Here is a 6,000-nt window from a genome sequence, read left to right as displayed (position 1 = left end):
TTTCAGCCCCTCTGTTTCAGCCCCTCTGTTTCTCGCCCTCGGTTTCAGCCCCTCTGTTTCTCACCCTCTGTTTCAGCCCATCTGTTTCTCGCCCTCTGTTCCATCCCCTCTGTTTCTCGCCCTCTGTTTCAGCCACTCTGTTTCTTGCCCTCTGTTTCAGCCCATCTGTGTCAGCCACTCTGTTTCTCGCTCTCTGTTTCAGCCCCTCTGTTTCTCACCCTCTGTTTCAGCCCCTCTGTTTCAGCCCCTCTGTTTCTCGCCCTCTGTTTCAGCCCCTCTGTTTCTCGCCCTCTGTTTCAGCCCCTCTGATTCAGCCCCTCTGTTTCTCGCCCTCTGTTTCAGCCCCTCTGTTTCTCGCCCTCTGTTTCAGCCCCTCTGATTCTCGCCCTCTGTTTCAGCCCATCTGTTTCTCGCCCTCTGTTTCACCCCCTCTGTTTCAGCCCCTCTGTTTCTCGCCCTCTGTTTCAGCCCCTCTGTTTCTCGCCCTCTGTTTCAGCCCCTCTGTTTATCGCCCTCTGTTTCAGCCCCTCTGATTCAGCCCCTCTGTTTCAGCCCCTCTGATTCAGACCCTCTGTTTCAGCCCCTCTGTTTCAGCCCCTCTGTTTCAGCCCCTCTGTTTCTCGCCCTCTGTTTCTCACCCTCAGTTTCTCGCCCTCTGTTTCAGCCCCTCTGTTTTTCGCACTCTGTTTCAGCCCCTCTGTTTCTCGCCCTCTGTTTCAGGCTCTCTGTTTCAGCCCGTCTGTTTCAGCCCCTCTGTTTCTCGCCCTCTGTTTCAGCCCCTCTGTTTCTCGCCCTCTGTTTCAGCCCCTCTGTTTCAGCCCCTCTGTTTCAGCCCCTCTCTTTCTCGCCCTCTGTTTCAGCCACTCTGTTTCTCGGCCTCTGTTTCAGCCCCTCTGTTTCTCGCCCTCTGTTTCAGCCACTCTTTTTCAGCCCCTCTGTTTCAACCCCTCTGTTTCAGCCCCTCTGTTTCTCGCACTCTGTTTCAGCCCCTCTGTTTCTCGCCCTCTGTTTCAGCCCCTCTGTTTTAGCCCCTCTGTTTCTCGCCCGCTGTTTCTGCCCCTCTGTTTCTCGCCCTCTGTTTCAGCCACTCTGTTTCTCGCCCTCTATTTCAGCCCCGCTGATTCAGCCCCTCTGTTTCAGCCCCTCTGAATCAGCACCTCTGATTCAGCCCCTCTGTTTCAGCCCCTCTGTTTCAGCCCCTCTGTTTCAGCCCCTCTGTTTCTCGCCCTCTGTTTCAGCCCCTCTGTTTCTCGCCCTCTGTTTCAGCCCCTCTGTTTCAGCCCCTCTGTTTCAGCCCCTCTTTTTCTCGCACTCTGTTTCAACCCCTCTGTTTCTCGCCCTCTGTTTCAGCCCCTCTGTTTCTCGCCCTCTGTTTCAGCCCCTCTGTTTCAGCCCCTCTGTTTCTCGCCCCTGTTTAAACCCCTCTGTTTCTCGCCCTCTGTTTCAGCCCCTCTGTTTCTCGCCCTCTGTTTCAGCCCCTCTGTTTCAGCCCATCTGTGTCAGCACCTCTGTTTCAGCCCCTCTGTTTCTCGCCCTCTGTTTCAGCCCCTCTGTTTCTCGCCCTCTGTTTCTGCCCCTCTGTTTCAGCCCCTCTGTTTCTCGCCCTCTGTTTCTGCCCCTCTGTTTCTCGCCCTCTGTTTCAGCTCTTCTGTTCCTCGCCCTCTGTTTCAGCCCCGCTGATTCAGCCCCTCTGTGTCAGCCCCTCTGAATCAGCCCCGCTGATTCAGCCCCTCTGATTCAGCCCCTCTGTTTCAGCCCCTCTGTTTCAGCCCCTCTGTTTCAGCCCCTCTGATTCAGCCCCTCTGATTCAGCCCCTCTGTTTCAGCCCCTCTGTTTCAGCCCCTCTGTTTCAGCCCTTCTGTTTCTCACCCTCTGTTTCAGCCCCTCTGATTCAGCCCCTCTGATTCAGCCCCTCTGATTCAGCCCCTCTGATTCAGCCCCTCTGTTTTCCGCCCCTCTGTTTCCCGCCCCTCTGTTTCCCTCCCCTTTGTTTCAGCCCCTCTGGTTGAGCCCCTCTGTTTCTCGCCCTCTGTTTCAGCCCATTTGTTTCAGCCCCTCTGTTTCAGCCCCTCTGTTTCAGCCCCTCTGTATCTCACCCACTGTTTCAGCCCCACTGTTTCAGCCCCTCTGTTTCTCGCCCTCTGTTTCAGCCCCTCTGTTTCTCGCCCTCTGTTTCAGCCCATCTGTTTCTCGCCCTCTGTTCCATCCCCTCTGTTTCTCGCCCTCTGTTTCAGCCACTCTGTTTCTCGCCCTCTGTTTCAGCCCGTGTGTTTCAGCCACTCTGTTTCTCGCCCTCTGCTTCAGTCCCTCTGTTTCTCCCCCTCTCTTTCAGCCCCTCTGTTTCAGCCCATCTGTTTCTCGCCCTCTGTTTCAGCCCCACTGATTCAGCCCCTCTGTTTCTCGCCCTCTGTTTCAGCCCCTCTGTTTCAGACCCTCTGTTTCAGCCCCTCTGTATCTCGCCCTCTGTATCAGCCCCTCTGTTTCTCGCCCTCTGTTTCAGCCCCGCTGATTCAGCCCCTCTGTTTCAGCCATTCTGAATCAGCTCCTGTGATTCAGCCCCTCTGTTTCAGCCCCTCTGTTTCAGCCCCTCTGTTTCAGCCCCTATGTTTCTCGCCCTCTGTTTCAGCCCCTCTGTTTCTCGCCCTCTGTTTCAACCCCTCTGTTTCTCTCCCTCTGTTTCAGCCCCTCTGTTTCTCGCCCTCTGTTTCAGCCCCTCTTTTTCAGCCCCTCTGTTTCAGCACCTCTGTTTCAGCCCCTCTGTTTCTCGCCCTCTGTTTCAGCCCCTCTCTTCTCGCCCTCTGTTTCAGCCCCTCTGTTTCAGCCCCTCTGTTTCTCGCCCTCTGTTTCTGCCCCTCTGTTTCTCGCCCTCTGTTTCAGCCCCTCTGTTTCTCGCCCTCTGTTTCAGCCCCTCTGATTCAGCCCCTCTGTTTCTCGCCCTCTGTTTCAGCCCCTCTGTTTCTCGCCCTCTGTTTCAGCCCCTCTGATTCTCGCCCTCTGTTTCAGCCCATCTGTTTCAGCCCCTCTGTTTCACCCCCTCTGATTCAGCCCCTCTGATTCAGCCCCTCTGTTTCTCGCCCTGTGTTTCAGCCCCTCTGTTTCAGCCCCTCTGTTTCTCACCCTCTGTTTCAGCCCGTCTGATTCAGCCCCTCTGATTCAGCCCCTCTGATTCAGCCACTCTGTTCCCCGCCCCTCTGTTTCCCGCCCCTCTGTTTCCCTCCCCTCTGTTTCAGCCCCTCTGTTTCAGCTCCTCTGTTTCTCGCCCTCAGTTTCAGCCTGTCTGTTTCAGCCCCTCTGTTTCAGCCCCTCTGTTTCAGCCCCTCTGTATCTCACCCACTGTTTCAGCCCCTCTGTTTCAGCCCATCTGTTTCTCGCCCTCTGTTTCAGCCCCTCTGTTTCTCGCCCTCTGTTTCAGCCCATCTGTTTCTCGCCCTCTGTTCCATCCCCTCTGTTTCTCGCCCTCTGTTTCAGCCCCTCTGTTTCTCGCCCTCTGTTTCAGCCCATCTGTTTCTCGCCCTCTGTTTCCCCCTCTCTGTTTCAGCCCCTCTGTTTCAACCCCTCTGTTTCTCGCCCTCTGTTTCAGCCCCTCTGTTTCTCGCCCTCTGTTTCAGCCCCTCTGATTCAGCCCCTCTGTTTCTCGCCCTCTGTTTCAGCCCCTCTGATTCAGCCCCTCTGTTTCAGCCCCTCTGTTTCAGCCCCTCTGTTTCAGCCCCTCTGTTTCTCGCCCTCTGTTTCTCACCCTCTGTTTCTCGCCCTCTGTTTCAGCCCCTCTGTTTTTCGCCCTCTGTTTCAGCCCCTCTGTTTCTCGCCCTCTGTTTCAGGCTCTCTGTTTTAGTCCATCTGTTTCAGCCCAACTGTTTTAGCCACTCTGTTTCTCGCCCTCTGTTTCTCGCCCGCTGTTTCAGCCCCTCTGTTTCTCGCCCTCTGTTTCAGCCCCTCTGTTTCAGCCCCTCTGATTCAGCCCCTCTGTTTCAGCCCCTCTGAATCAGCCCCTCTGTTTCAGCCCCTCTGTTTCAGCCCCTCTGTTTCAGCCCCTCTGGTTCAGCCCCTCTGATTCAGCCCCTCTGTTTCTCGCCCTCTGTTTCAGCCCCTCTGTTTCAGCCCCTCTGTTTCATCCCGTCTGTTTCTCACCCTCTGTTTCAGCCCCTCTGATTCAGTCCCTCTGATTCAGCCCCTCTGATTCAGCCCCTCTGTTTCCCGCCCCTCTGTTTCCCGCCCCTCTGTTTGCCGCCCCTCTGTTTCCCTCCCCTCTGTTTCAGCCCTTCTGTTTCAGCCCCTCTGTTTCTCGCCCTCTGTTTCAGCCCCTCTGTTTCTGCCCCTCTGTTTCAGCCCCTCTGTATCTCACCCACTGTTTCAGCCCCTCTGTTTCAGCCCTTCTGTTTCTCGCCCTGTGTTTCAGCCCCTCAGTTTCTCGCCCTCTGTTTCAGCCCATCTGTTTCTCGCCCTCTGTTCCATCCCCTCTGTTTCTCGCCGTCTATTTCAGCCACTCTGTTTCTCGCCCTCTGTTTCAGCCCGTCTGTTTCAGCCACTTTGTTTCTCGCCCTCTGTTTCAGCCCCTCTGTTTCAGCCCGTCTGTTTCAGCCCCTCTGTTTCTCACCCTCTGTTTCAGTCCCTCTGTTTCAGCCCCTCTGTTTCTCGCCCTCTGTTTCAGCCCCTCTGTTTCTCGCCCTCTGTTTCAGCCCCTCTGATTCAGCCCCTCTGTTTCTCGCCCTCTGTTTCAGCCCCTCTGTTTCTCGCCCTCTGTTTCAGCCCCTCTGTATCTCGCCATCTGTTTCAGCCCCTCTGTTTCTCGCCCTCTGTTTCAGCCCCGCTGATTCAGCCCCTCTGTTTCAGCCCCTCTGAATCAGCCCCTCTGATTCAGCCCCTCTGTTTCAGCCCCTCTGTTTCAGCCCCTCTGATTCAGACTCTCTGTTTCTCGCCCTCTGTTTCAGCCCCTCTGTTTCTCGCCCTCTGTTTCATCCCCTCTGTTTCAGCCCCTCTGTTTCTCGCCCTCTGTTTCAGCCCCTCTGTTTCTCGCCCTCTCTTTCAGCCCCTCTGTTTCTCGCCCTCTATTTCAGCCCCTCTGTTTCAGCCCCTCTGTTTCAGCACCTCTGTTTCTGCCCCTCTGTTTCTCGCCCTCTGTTTCATCCCCTGTGTTTCTCGCCCACTGTTTCAGCCCCTCTGTTTCAGCCCCTCTGTTTCTCGCCCTCTGTTTCTGACCCTCTGTTTCTCGCCCTCTGTTTCAGCCCTTCTGGTTCTCGCCCTCTGTTTCAGCCCCGCTGATTCTGCCCCTCTGTTTCAGCCCCTCTGAATCAGCCCCTCTGATTCAACCCCTCTGATTCAGCCCCTCTGTTTCAGCCCCTCTGTTTCAGCCCCTCTGATTCAGCCCCTCTGTTTCTCGCCCTGTGTTTCAGCCCCTATGTTTCAGCCCCTCTGTTTCAGCCCCTCTGTTTCTCACCCTCTGTTTCAGCCCCTCTGATTCAGCCCCTCTGAATCAGCCCCTCTGATTCAGCCCCTCTGATTCATCCCCTCTGTTACAGCCCCTCTGTTTCAGCCCCTATGATTCAACCCCTATGATTCAGCCCCTCTGATTCAGCTACTCTGTTTCTCTCCCTGTGTTTCAGCCCCTATGTTTCAGCCCCTCTGTTTCAGCCCCTCTGTTTCTCGCTCTCTGTTTCAGCCCCTCTGATTCAGCCCCTCTGTTTCCCGCCCCTCTGTTTCCCGCTTCACTGTTTCCCTCCCCTCTGTTTCAGCCCCTCTGTTTCATCCCCTCTGTTTCTCGCCCTCTGTTTCAGCCCCTCTGTTTCAGCCCCTCTGTATCTCGCCCAATGTTTCAGCCCCTCTGTTTCAGCCCCTCTGTTTCTTGCCCTCTGTTTCAGCCCCTCTGTTTCTCGCCCTCTGTTTCAGCCCATCTGTTTCTCGCCCTCTGTCCCATCCCCTCTGTTTCTCGCCCTCTGTTTAAGCCACTCTGTTTCTTGCCCTCTGTTTCAGCCCGTCTGTGTCAGCCACTCTGTTTCTCGCCCT

The sequence above is a fragment of the Chiloscyllium punctatum genome, chromosome 1 (assembly GCF_047496795.1).
Source record: "Chiloscyllium punctatum isolate Juve2018m chromosome 1, sChiPun1.3, whole genome shotgun sequence".
NCBI classification, from domain to species: Eukaryota; Metazoa; Chordata; class Chondrichthyes; order Orectolobiformes; family Hemiscylliidae; genus Chiloscyllium; species Chiloscyllium punctatum.
This window is presented reverse-complemented; position numbering follows the sequence as displayed.